Source organism: Catharus ustulatus, chromosome 10, assembly GCF_009819885.2.
Source record: "Catharus ustulatus isolate bCatUst1 chromosome 10, bCatUst1.pri.v2, whole genome shotgun sequence".
Classification (NCBI taxonomy): domain Eukaryota; kingdom Metazoa; phylum Chordata; class Aves; order Passeriformes; family Turdidae; genus Catharus; species Catharus ustulatus.
Window position 1 is genome coordinate 12,499,638 of NC_046230.1, and position 14,381 is coordinate 12,514,018.

At 38.9% G+C, this 14,381-nt stretch overlaps 1 long non-coding RNA gene across 1 annotated transcript in view; it reads left to right on the forward strand.

Moving 5' to 3' along the window:
• Positions 1-5,266: 5,266 nt before the first annotated feature.
• LOC117000983 overlaps positions 5,267-14,381 on the forward strand; it is a 32,166-nt gene continuing 23,051 nt past the window's right edge. Inside the window, exons 1-2 of the long non-coding RNA XR_004418889.1 lie at positions 5,267-5,352; positions 11,539-11,796. This is a non-coding gene — a long non-coding RNA (uncharacterized LOC117000983). The remainder of the gene's footprint in view (positions 5,353-11,538; positions 11,797-14,381) is intronic.

Sequence of the window (14,381 nt, forward strand, 5' to 3'; positions counted from 1 at the left end):
CTTGCAGTTTTTTCCTGCAGCATGTGTGCATGCAAGAGATTGAGGGTTCTCACTCTAATTCAGAAGGCACCATGGGGATGTGCTCAACTTTACAGCCTGCATAGATAAAGGATAGTATAATGGTTGAATTAGTTGGATTTTAGGGATCAAAACACTTGAGTTCAAACATTAATGCAGATTTCCTCTCTGACCTTGAGTAAATCACATGTAATCTCAGGCTCCATTTCCTTGCCTGCAAGCTGAGGGTGCTCTTCTGCTTGACAGGAAAGAACTGTAATGACTCTGAGGTATTTTTATGATGGAAACTATGACTATCCAGATACTCAAACCTATTCACAGCCTAACAAACAGGGGATGCTCAGGGACTCTGCCTGCCCTCTGCATGAGGCAGACATGGATTTACAAGTTACAGGGGAGATTTGTCTTTGTAAATACCACCCACGTATCTCTGAAACATATTCTTTTTTTAACACCTTATCAGAAAATAGAAAATAAAAAAAGCTCTTAGTGCACCTTGTACAATCTAGACAGGGTTTTTAATATCTTTCATGTAGGAAGCATTTTTCTCAACTAGCCTAAAAATTAATTTTAGACAGATGCATGATAAGTAAGGGGAAGAGGTCCTGTAAATGGGTCCTAAGGAACTTAAGTTCCTCTTTGACTGTGTAAGGTAAATACTGGAGTAGTTTCATTTTATCCTGCATCTACAAAGAGGCATTTATTGTTCTTTCCTTGCTTCTCCTTGTCAATGACAAATAAAGAGTTGAGAGATTAAACTTAACTCAAGAACCTCACTCAGTAGAAAATCACACCCCAAGGTAAAGGTAGACTATTTAATTTTTTTCAGACAATTTTTTATTCTAGCACTATTCAATATTGCATACTCAGATGCTGTACTGAAAAATAACCAAACCAAAAACCCAACCTAGATTGAAAATTGATTCATCTTCTAAAGGAGAAAACAGTTTCCAGTAGCTGAAAGGAAGTAATTTTCTGCTTTGGATCTTTGATTATCATGGCCATATTTCTTAATACATGCTGTCTTGACAGCGTGTTCTTGAGGTCCTCAGGAATTGCTATAGTTTGCAAACAATATTTTTATTAGCACATCCCAGTTTCACAAAATACACTTGGCTGAGTATGTGATAGCATGGGCAGCAGCTGTAAAATACCGATTTTCCCTGTCATCTCAGAGCAGTTGCATTCTATCAGCTGGCATGTCAGATGTTCCCTTGCCATGTGTTTGGCTGAGGGAAGAATTTTGGGACTGCCACAAAATTTGTTTATTGGACTGAAAGGTTCATGAGACACTAGGTACTTATTTTACTCTTGCTATAGAAGTTTGTGATGATTGATAAACATAAGAGGCATTTAGGGTCCCTCCTGTACCACAGATACATCAGCATCAGTCCACCCCAAGACATTCAGTAAAAATATCAGATGCTTCTCAGAAGGCTATATGGTATTTTGTTCAGGCATTTTCATGTGTTCCCAAGTATAAGGAAGGAGGAATTATTTTTTAACTGTTACTGAATTACAGAAGTTTTCACTGTCAAAGAATGGTTGAAATTCCAACGTGGAATTTCTTTTCCAGATCACATTGATTCTTCCTCGGAACTGGGATCATTTTTGATTTGCTTGGGTTTGGGCTGCATTGTAAGGTACAGAGGAGCTTTTTATGTGGCAGTATAAGGGAAATTATTTGCCTTTTTGACAGGCAACAGGGCTGAAAGTCTGTGCTAATCATAAGAGCAGTTGTATCATTTGACATCTAAAGCCAAAACCCTTTTGCTCAGTTTGCATGAACAGTTGGGTTTTGAAGCTGTCAAATGATGAGCGTTGCTGTAAAAAGGCAAGTACTCATAGCTGGAAACTAGTGAGCAAAGAAATCTGTACTATAAACTTAAAAATTGTACTCCTTTGGAAAACTTTGCTGTATATAAATGACAAGCTTCCCTAGCACTATTGTAGCGATTGTTATTCAGTATGATCAGCAGGAAAAGGACACAGTGGAAGTCACACCTTTCGAGTCAGAAATAATCAGTGTCAGTAAGTGTGCCAAAAACCCAACCCAGAATAGAATCAGTTTGAAGATCCAATATACCCTAATTGGTTTTTCTGCTTCTGTACATTCAAGTATTTGCTTATGTCTTCATATTATTGTGTAAATCAATCCTATCCATACATTCATTATGTATATACACGGGTTTCTATGCTGGTTCACATGGTAATATTTTTACAGTTGTCCTAAGAGTCAGCTTTCTGACTTCTGATCTGATTGGTCACTTTAATATTTTGCAGTGTTACCCTTTTGCTTCTTTCACCTTGTGAAAAAGCCATGTGTTCTGCAAATAGCAAACAGTGTATTTTAATATCTTAATGATAGCTCTTCCAACCCTAATTGTTTTAATTGCTGCAATCATGGCACCATAACAACTGCAACTCAGAGTTCATATGAAATATTAAGTAGTATGAACCTGTGTAGAGGGCTGTCAATAGGTCACCTGCAAGATGCCCTGCTCTGCTCCTAGCCCATTCTACAACTCTGAGAAAGAAATGGTTCATAAAGAGTTGCCCTGGATGGGCTGTGTGATGTCAAGTGAAGAATCTGATCCTGTTCTGTGTGTTCTAACAGTGTGCTCTCTGCAGCTCCAGCTTTGCCAGAAGGATTGCAAATAAAATGAGTGGAAGGAATTAATTCATAAATTGAGTGGCATAGGATACACTTTCCCAGAAGAATTGAGATTAATATGGATTAGAATTCTTTACCTCCACAGAAGTTGACAGAGAAGCCTATTAGGAAATCAGAATGCTCATTTCAGGCAAACTGAACCCCAGAGTTTATAATGGTGAAGTTCCAAAGGCAAGTGTCCAAATGTATTACTGAAGAATTCCTTTGCTTAAATGGCAGCTCTCTTCCTTGGTGACAGAGAACTGGAAGAGCAGAGCAGCTGTCAGTCTGAGATGCAATCAGTCTCCTACAACATATGCTTCATGACATGCAGAGAGTGGGACAGAAAATAAACATCATGGAGATTTTCCTGGCTGAGAGAACATGTAATACAGAAAAACAGACTGGCTAAGTAGATTTATTTAAACAGTTAGTGAAGCTAAAGTTTTTCATAAAGCTCCATTTCAGGCTCCGTACTCAAAATACCTTAATGCCTTTTGAGGCGGATATTAACCAAGGAATAATGTTCAGTAACAGGAAATAAAAAAGGTTTTGACAACAGAAAAAAAAAATATTTTTTTTTGACATTCTTAAACCATGTATTTTAAATTTTCATTTTGCTGTGTCATTTCAAAATAATATTTAACTAAATTCATTGCCTAAGGAGTCAGAATTTGGAAAAGATTCTATTCCATTCTATTTTAACAGAACAAGATAATTTGTCAAATTTCAGTGTGGGGTTTTTTGTTGTTTTTTTTTCACTAGTACATTTGGGTAGGAAACATAAGTAGCAGTTTTATTCAGATTGTTTTCTCTGAATGTGTTTCCCTTCACACTACAAGTAAGAAAAAAGTTCATTTTACAAATGCTTGTACTGGCACTACCCAGTGCTACACAGAATGGCCAGACCTCAGCCTAAAATTCCCCATTATTTTCTTTGATACCATCCCCTAATTACTAAGTGAGTTTTAATAAATTTAATAAGTAAATTAGAGTAAAGTTTCTTTACTATAAAAGGGTTAATTTTTATTTCAGTGCAGTCATAGCAACAATATTTGTTGTTGCTGCCAACTGAGTGTTATGAAACTGTGAAAGTATAGAATCAGGAAATTTTTATTTCTGTTAAAAGTCTAAAAGTTTTAAGCTGCCTGTCATAATATTGACTTTTTTCCTAATACTATCTGCTGTAGTAGAGATTAAAATAATGTGGATCAATATCTTTTGTGATATTTATGTCTTGCACATTGCCAAAATATATCATAAGCATTGGAGAATAATATGGCAGAGTAATTGATTTCCTTATCTATTAAGTTTGCAGAACCAAAGCCCCACACTACAGAACTAAAGTGACTTCTGTATCTGCAGTCCAGCATCCAAACTTTGCTTACAGAAACTGCCTTTCATATTTTTTGAAATTAAAATGCATTTTCTTAGGCCTCTAGTGGGTTTCAAAGGAACTACTCCCACCTAAACTCTTTGAGAATCTCTTGTCTAGAAATTTGATTAAACCCAACCCAAATCTAGTAACCTAAATAATATTATCACCAATTGAAGATCAGTGCAACAATTTAACTTTAAAATAGAATAGCAGCTGGTAACTGAATTCTGCATTGAAGAAAGGGGAAGAAATTTCAGCATCTGAATGCATTATTCAGTACGTAGATGAGTGACATTCAGTTCTTCCCACTTCTCCTAAGTGTTATGTGTGATCTCAGAGTGCATCAAGACAACAGTGATACATAGGTAAGTACTGCAGCACACTGCATTTTCTGAAAGGTGTCCTGCCAGCAAAATGAACCATATGATCCAAGCAGCTCTCCAGCAGTCAGTGCTGCCTTGGCTGTGCCAGGTGTTAGCAGAAAAGGCACAGAACGATGTGCTTTTCACCAAGACTGTGCTGCTACAGGAGTCTGCATTCTGTCTCTAGGCAGCTCCACTCTCCCCCAAACACAGACTTTCAATTGTTAAACAGAACTAAAAGAAAGTTTGGGTTTCAGATTGTCATATATGTTATGTAGTTAATTAGCTATTCAAGGAACTGTGTTTTTGTCATGACATATAAAAGCAGGCAAGAGAGGCAATAAATCTAAACATTGACAGGCTACCTGTATTTTTTTAAAACTTTGAGTTAAAGAAATTTCTATAAACTGTTTTTTCTAAACAAAAAAAATTTACAGGAGTTCACATAACAGAACTCAAGCTGGTTTAAGTGCCTGAATAGAGTTTAACAACATTCATTAACATCTATAGCTTTGAAGCCTGGGTCTGTTGAACAATATCCTGATGTGCCAGTATCCCATAATTATATGTGCATAAATCTTCACAGAGGTGATGTCTTCCTTGGTTTGTACTTAGTCATTTTCCTAGCTCTGAATTTTGGACAATTGTGTTCTTAACAAGGCAGGGTGCAACAGAGTAGGAGGTGTTTTATCACGTACAGTGTACATTCCACTGCTCTCGGTTTCCTAGGTTGCTTTGCTAATTTTTAATACATTTGATTTGGTCTTTGACAGGTTTTTCTTAACAGGTAAATTTAAAAGAATGATTCCAGTTTTTAATGGTTTTGCTCTTTCTTTCAGTCAGGTTGCATCTGACTGCCTGCCTGCCTTCCAGTGTTCCTGAGAAGAGCTGATAGCACAGGCTCAGCAGGCTGAGGTCAACTGCTGGCAGCCAGGAGACAGGTAAGAGCTTCTCCTTCCATTTACTACATAATGGGAAAAAAAATGAAAAAAACCCCACCAAAATCCCCTTAGGTTTTCTGCATCCTATTTCCAGCTTTAAAATAATTAAGTTTATGCATTTAAAAATGCACCAAAATAACAGTTATATAGAATAGTTTGTGTAGGAAGGGACCTTAAAGATCATCTTGTTCCAGTTCCCCTGCTATGGGCAGGGACACTTTCCATTAGCCCACATTGCTCAGACCCTCCAACCTGGCCTTGGACATTTCCAGGGATGGGGCAGCCACAGCTTCTCTGGGCAGTGTGTGCCAGGGCCTCACCACCTTCACACGGAATAATTTCTTCCATATATCTAAACTAACCCACTTTCAGTTTAAAGCCATTTCCTGTTCTGTCACTACATGCCCTTGCAAAAAGTTCCTCTGTGGTTTTTTTTTTTTTTTTTTTGTCCCCTTTAGGTGCTCCAGGAAGGTGCTCTAGGGCTTCCCCAGAGCTTTCACTTCTGCAGGGTGAATAACTGAACTCTCCCTTCCCTCCAGCACTGTGATCACAGCACACACAGCACAGCACACACAGCTCAATGTTCTCACAAACTTGAGGTGCACTCAATCCCACTGACAATGTCACTGACAAATTTTTAAATAGCGCTGGTCCCAGTACTGACTCCTGAAAATACTATGATTTAAGTATCTTTTTCTGAGTCCTGAAGTCCAGCTGGTGTCCAGGATGAGTTGCTTTGTCTGTACAGAAATAAGGATGCCATCAAAATGCCATGAAGTGGTGACAAAGGACTGAAATTCTATAGATTTGAATGACAGTGGTTAACTAAGAAAAAGCCCTGACAACACCAGGAGCATATTCCAACATTAATTAATAAATGTAGCACTAGTAGATTGCAATTTCTGTGCATCTCCAGCTTGCTAATTTTCAAATTTTAAATTGTTTATTTAGCGTACTTCACTGCCAGTAAAACTTTTCCTTTAAATACAAGTTTATAAGGGAAATTACCCAACTGTGAAATTGGAAGCTCAACTGTTTCATCCCATCCCAATTTTTTTAAAATGCTCCCCCACAGTAATCTGCACTTGTCTTTATAGTGCCTACAACTGAAAAGGATTATCTAGTCAGAATATATCAGTATATAATAAATGTGCTTCATTTCTTCTGCAGTCCTTAAAGCTGACAGCCAAAATGAATGTTTGTCTCAGCATTGGCACCACTGGTACTTTTGTAGAGACTATTTCATGGTCCATTGGACCCTAAAGGACATGGTTTTTAAAGGCATATTATCAGAAGGGATGAAGCATGCCATCAGAGTGCATATCAGTATGTATTGAACTTAAGGGCAATAGTATTGCTTAGCTGATATTGTAAGGCTCTCTAGTCAAAATGTATTAAAACTAAACTTTATACTTCTCAGTTCTATAAATATTTTTTTGTCTAACCAGTAAATACAGGTCATACAAGGCCCTTGTACATCTTGAGTAACTTCAAAAGGACAGAAAAGTGCTTTATAGTCAAGTAATTTATCCTTTCTGTCTGTATATAGAAAACCTGCTATCACCACAGCTGTTATACTAATAGGCTACAGTGCCACATTAATTAGCTGTGAAAGTAGCACAGTTCTGAATCCCATTTTGCTGATTTATGTGGGGAAAAAACCAACTTACATTCCTTTAAAAGTATGCAGATTCACTGTTAGGGATATTTCCATGAAGTAATCAGCTCTCTTGGAAACTGCTATTGACCTGCACTATGCAAAACTCTGAACCTCGGAGGTGAAGGCTCATCAAAATATTCATTGGTCACCTCCCAGCTCTGATAAGATTGTGTGGGCAGTGCCTAATTTGATCCAGGCTGCAGCAGTGCTCACTGGGTTAAATGCTGCATGGTCCTGGCAGCTTAACTGTCAGATAAATTGCTGCAGTCATAGCATATGAACAAGCCCATAAGCTGATCATATTAATATTACAAAAATATGACACCAAAAACTAATAATGAGGCATCTGGACAGAAGCAAAAACTAATCTTGTCTAAAAGATCTCCATTAGCAGTAATAATTCTGTAATATGATCAACATATTCTTGTCAAAGCAGATAGTACTGTGCAGCATTAGGAAAACTGATTAAACATGGCATGCTGTTCTAAAATAACCCTTCAACTTTGGGAATCCAAGCCTGCTGATTACACTGGATTTGCTGGCTAAAACATGTCCACTGCATTTTCAAAATAGCTTCTTCTTGTGATTTGCTCTTAATAAGAGAGAAATATACAGTAGGAGAAAAGGAATCAAAATCAGAGGTTAGGTCCTATAGAATTTGAACTGTCTGGGGAAGGGGAAAAAACCCATAACATCTGAGAAGAGTTGAGCCCTTAGTACAATAATCTTTTATTTCTACCAGATAAATGCAGGTTGTAATACCTTGTGATAAGATTGCATAATCAACCAGAGTCCTTTCAAGGATGTGCATTCTTATAGCTGAAGAATAAACACATCAAGAGCACATCAGGCTGTCAACTTCTTTGTTAAAAAGAGGCTTTACACTTTGGTCTAAGCCTTCGAAAGTTTTTTAATTTGATGGAAGTTTATGCTGTGGAACATTTGGTCCATGATCCTCTAATGTTCCTTGCAATCACAGAAGTTAGTGAATTTAAAAGTGAGAATAAAGCTGGGCATCAAGCACTATGCACTTTTCCTCAATATTGTTGCTGTGGTCCAGGAAAGTGCTATGAATGATGCTACAGAGCAATGCAAAATGGATAAACAGCTGTAATTTACAAAACATGAGAACATGGTTTTTTGATAATTGGGATTTTTCTATTTTGGTTTGTGCTTTTTGTGCTTTTGTGGGGTTTTTGGGTTTTTTGTTTGGTTTTTTTTTAATATATATATATTTCAAAAATATTTAACTAATTCTTCTATAAAATCTCTTAAGTACAGCAGAATCCAGCTGCTCTCTCAGGAGTGTGCATTCAAATGCAGAACACACAGACTGTAATTTAAATTATAATTGGGAAAATATTTCCCCAGCTTTGAACTGGTTTCCTTTTTGGGCTTGTAAAAGGGTCCAGACAGGTCTGAGGAGCTTTAGTCTGCAGCATCTCAGTTCCTTAAGGCTGAGAGGATTTTTGACAGGCTGTAATTACAGCCTGTAGGTGTTTACTTTGGCTGGAAAATTACTGAGCACCTTTAACAGCTGGCAGCAGCAGAGTTTCTCTGGAGAAGGAAAATGAGCTCCAGAAGGTGCAGCAGATCAGGATGGTGGTTTCTGCCTTCTTGCATGGAGGAGCTGAGCTGTGGCTGGCTGAGGACTCTACAAATAATGATGAGGTGAAACAGGGGAGGAAGGCATGATGTGAAAGACAGAGGTTTGCATTCTTGGAAAATGAGGCATTTCAGAGATGGAGCCAGGTGGAGCCATTAGTGCCCTGCAGGACAAAGGGGTCGAGTGAATGCCCAAGTTTGTTATCAGAGTGAGTGAGGTGCTATGAAGTGCTGCAAAAGAAGAATGATATGATTTGCAGACTCCAAACAGGTTGTGAAAGTCTGAAGACAAGATGGAAATAGCAGGATGTCCCTGCTTCCGTGTAACATGAATTAATTAAGACCAGTTTAGTGGTAGTTTTATTTGAGTACTTGACAGTAATTGCAGTGGTTAGACTAAGGTGAGAGCAAGGCAGTGAACCCAGTGAAAAAGTATTTGAGAAAGCCAAAAATACAGTCTTGAATAAAATACCCACACATAATGAAAAGTCTGAGTCCAAAATACAGGTGAGATAATTTGGCTACTTTCTGTGATGTAAATACAAAGGTAGCACCATCAGACAGAAAAGTAGCATGTCATCAGCACACTTTTGTATTTTCCTTCTCTCAGCCATTTTCAACTGAACATCAAACATTTTCTTTTTTGTTTTGATCAAAAGAACAGTTGTTACATTGGGATAAAGTATTTCCCAGCATTTATCCTTGTAAAGTGAAATATAGGGCTAAGTGTTGTAAAGTCTCAGAAAATTAAGTTTAGCTTCTCCTGGCACGACCTTGTCTAACAGGATGGGCATCTGTATCATGATGTTATACTGGCCTCATGAGAGAGATGCCTCGTTTTTACAGCAGGAGAGCTTCTTCCAAGGTGAAGGATGTTCAATACTGAATCATAAATTCAGCAAGCCTACTCTGTCACAAGAAACAAATTCAATTTTACAGTAAAAATTGTACACTGAGTATCTGTGCTTCTAAAATGAAGATGGGCTGGTGATAAATGAGACCAGGGCAATAGATGTCAGACCCTCTAAATTATATGGACTAGACTGCAGATAGTACCGGACACACACTTTGAAGTGGAAGGAAATGAGAGTGTACTCACTTATATTGATATTTTTGTGCTAAGTATCTTTTAATTTGTGTGTGTGAAACAAATGAAAAAAGCTTCACTTGTCCCCCTGCAGTGCCCAGCCCTGGCTCACAGGAGGGGCAGGGTTTGCTGGCCAATGCCAGAAATCCACCTGGCACATTTGTGCCCCTTCCCAAGCAGCAGGAAGGCAGCTGCCACTCAGACACCCCGTGGTCCATCTGCCTCCCATCCTGCCCAGCCTACAGACAAGCCCTTGCTCAGGCTGTGCCAAGAACCAGTTTTAGCCTCCCGGAACAATGACTTACAGTAATTTCACGATTATAAGCCGCACCATTTTGACTAAAATTTTGGTCCAAACCCAAAGTGCGGCTTGTAATCAGGTGCGGCTTATATATGGACAAAGAACAAAAAGTTACTGTTTTAGTTTGGAGGACAGGTGTCTGCTAAAAAAGTCAGGAGCTTCTCTTTGAAATGGAGAATGTAAACCCCCTCCCTCCAAATTATTATAATTTTGAAATCAAGGGGCTTTCAGGCAAAGATATGGAAATTAGGAATACCGGTTCTTTACTAGGGAAATTAAAATAGAAATACAGTACTACAAAGAAACAAACTCCAAACCCTGAAAAAGTCAGAGTACAACCTGACACCCTGTCAGGCAGGGTGTTGGTAGCAGTCCCATTAAATGGTGGCTGCATCCTCCTGCAGTGACAGATGTGATTCAGTTGGAGCAGTGCTCCTGTACAAGGTGCAGTTTCCCTCTGGATGTCCAGTGGTGATGTGGGGAAATCCGGTTTTCCTCTGGAGTCCAGTGGAGAAAGGGGCTCCCTTAGTGTCCCAAAACCTCTGTTTTTATCTTGGTAAGAAATGTTGGGCTCTTCCCCCTGGCTGGAGCAGCTTCCAATGGGATTCAGTAATTTTATCAGTCCCACAGTGGGACTCAATGGCCATCAGCAGAAAATGACTCCCTGGAGGAAGGATGGGTTGTGAAAAGATAAAGAACAATGCCCTGCCTGGTTTCAATGGATGGCCCATTAGCAGAATATCTGCCATGGAGATAAGGATCACTGTCCCCACCCTCAACAGATGGTGACAGAACAGATACCTTTTATCACACTCTGTATTGTAACGTGCGGCTTATAATCAGGTACGGCTTATGTATGGACAAAGAATGAAAAGTTGCTGGCACCCAGAAGTGCGGCTTATTCTCAGTGCGGCTTATGATCGTGAAATACAGCTTTCCCTGTGGTTTAGCCCTTAAAAGTTAAGCACATAAGGTACATCATTTAAACATGATTTCAAACTAGAAATAATGTTTCAGTAATATCTTATTAGAACTAATAACTCACTCTATAATGAAATTTTAACTCCACCAACAGTCAAGTTGAATTAATACAAAGGAGCAGGGATACTCAAACAGAAAACCCCAATTATTTCACTTTCTCTTCTGTCTGTAAAATGCAATAATTTCCCCTTATTAAGGCAGTATATTTCAGAGGAATTAAAATTTATACACAATGAATAATATCTTAAAATGTCATTGTTTCTTGGACATTTTCAGTGAGAGAACTATTGAGCAAATCTTTCCCTGGAAGATGTAGATGCAGAAATTAAACTGGAAAAGGACAGTGTGCAGACTGTAGTAGGAAAATGTTGATACTGGCTTCACAGATATTCATTATAAATACGCAGGGACAGATTTTTGCATTTGGTTTGAAAATTTTAGCATTGAGATAAAAGCAGTGAAATGGATTCTTGGACTTACTATGTTGCGCTGTATCCTGGACTTCTGGTAATGTTTATACTTATTGTGGTCTTTTGATTTACATCCACCCAGAGATGCAAGAGATTGCCAAAGATCCTAAGCCTGCACTAAACAGCACGGATGATTGGTGATTTTGGAGACAAAACTCTGTTGGGAGTGACCATGTCAGTGTTCTGCTGTTGTGATTCATCTTTAAAATCTTCTCCACGGAGTGTGAAGGACATCCCCTCAATTAATGGGTTTGGTGATTTGCTTAAGTCAACACTGCTGTGTTCAGCAGGTTTGTGCTGAAGAAAAAGTCTGCTGGATTTCAAGATAGTGCCATTAAAGGTAAGTCACTGAAATTCTTCCCCAAAAATATCCTGTCTTTAAAATGTTAAGAACTGCTTTTGTGTGTTTTCTGTAAAGAGCTTTTTACAGGTTTTGAAAGTTGAGGAAAATTCCACCATCCCTTTCTTCCCATTAACTTATGTTTTGGAAAGGATGGACAGTTAATCCCTTCAGTCCTGCTGGATCAGTAATATGAAAGAGTCATTGACCTCTGACAAAGCAGAGCTGCTCAGTGTCCACTCACAAGTGAGTCCAGTGAGGTTTCAGTCAGTGGTCACTGCGGTGTCTTACAGGCAGGAGGCATCGTGACTGATGCTCTCTAGTATAGAAATCCAGAGAATGGGAAAGGCACAGGGTGTGATTACAGGCAACTTCCCATTCATGTCTTGGGCCTCTCAGAACTTCTCTTAACCAGAAGCAGCCTTGGCCTTGTGAGCTGCAATCCAATAGCTCTGATTGTGGGTTTGACACAGAGCACATACAGCTAAGCCAGGCTGGGTTCTAAGAAATTCATGAGTGGCACAGGTATGTACAAGGGAAAAACAAAAAACAAATAAACAAAAAAACCAAATAAAACCCCCAAGACTCTTCTGTATATTTTAATTAGGCAGAATACATTCTGGTTAAGAAGAATTTAGTCACGTGAACTGCCATTGCTGAGAATTGTCTTACAAAATTTATGACTGCCCTTATGGGCTATGTTCAAAATAAACTGATAGAAAAATAGGGAACAAAATGTGAGCATGCATCTCTCATATGTATCCAAAAGAATATCCAGAAGCAAATCTCTTGAAGATGGAATAATCCCAAGGGTCAGATTTTTTGATGACCAAGATCTCCCAGCAACACACCCGTGATTTGGTGAAAACTGAAAGACCATCAGGGTGAGCACAGATTGGAATTGTCCTTGGTTATTAAGAATATACGAAATTTTCAGTGTGCCTATGTGTGTAACAGTTGAAGAATATTACGATGCTGAAACCTCATAGTTGCTGGTGAATGCTTTCCTGGCATTTTGGGAAGAGCCAGAGGTTAAAAATCTCAATCTTAATCTGAATTTCTCTAACTTTCAGAAAAATCTTATAGCTCCACTATGTGTGTGTGTGTACATATATGTATGTATGTATATATATATATAAATATGAATTTAAACTTTCAACTCTATTATTTAACTTGGGTTTAAATTCCAAAATGAGGAATAAGGACTTGTTGCAGTGAAGTGAAACTAAGCTAATACAAAAGTTAATGAAATTAATTAAGAGTTTGTGTTATAACTTCTAAAAGTGATTCAGAAATATTTTACACATTTTCAGAGGATTGTTGAATGTTTCAAAAATGCAGGAAGCTTAACAAACTGACTCAAAGGAGGTACTTTTACATACTGTGCACCTACAAGGGACTTGCTACACTAAAGAATTTGGCTTTTGGTTATTTCTAAAAACTGAAGTGTTGTGAGGAAATTCTGAGCTTATTTTGAGATTTTTTAGTAACTTTGCCTGGCTGAGGTCTGATGCTGAGGTCTATCAAGCTCCATTTGATTTGTTTCAGCAATCTCAGTGATGGCCAAGGGACCATTTCTGAGAAATATGCCTAAACTAATTTGATGTTTGAAGTTAATAGAATAAGAATTATATAAGGAATATAATATCTCGTAACAGACCCTGTGCGACTCTGTGTGTGGCTCGGAAGCCCCTGGAGAGATGCTGACTCCCAAAGCAGTGGAACCAGCTCCATGGTGTGCTCCTACATGTCTCGGGGTGAACTTTGGGGTGAGATTTTTCTGTGGCAGCTCAGATGGGGATGGGGAGCACACGGGCGCTGCTGACAAACACAGAGACCCGTGGGAGCAGAGATGTCCCTGGAGCTGCCAGGTCTCTCCTCGTGCAGGGGGACAGGTCCAGGAGGTGTGAACATCCCTGTGTGTGCCCTGCTCCTGCTGCAGGCAGAGCCAGGGCTGGCTGGGTGCCCAAGTGACATTGCCATTCCTGCTGGAGGCACAAAGGGACCAGGGCTGGCTGGGTGCCCCACTGCCATTGCCATTCCCGCTGGAGGCACAAAGGGACCAGCCCATGCTGGGAGTCCTGGAGAGTCCTGCTGGAGCAGTGTGAGGCTGGGAAAGAGCCATGAGCCTTTCTCATGAGGGCAGCTTTGGAGCCACACAGACAAGAAATGGCCATGGGCTGGTCCTGTCCATGTGCAGAAGCCTTCAGAACTGTGTAATATCCATTTAAATATTTGTTTTCCTATTGAAAGAAATGGGGTTCAATTCAGATTCAAGGGATGTCTGGTGCCATAATTTTGTTCGGAACCCTTTTTTTTCCATTCCATAAATAGTACAGTCTAATGGAGTTAGAAAAGAGTAAAAAGCTTGATTGTAATGAAAATAATTTTGATTATATCAAGCAAGAGCAATTAAAATTTAGATACATAAATAATATGCTCTTCTAATTAAAGAGGGGTTTTTTTTCTTCAGAATACACACACTAAGGGGGTTCTCTGGTTTTTTTCTATTCTGGATTTTAAGATTAATTGAAAACATAGACCATCCACACTGAGAAAAGTATAAACAATTTTGTTTTTAATTT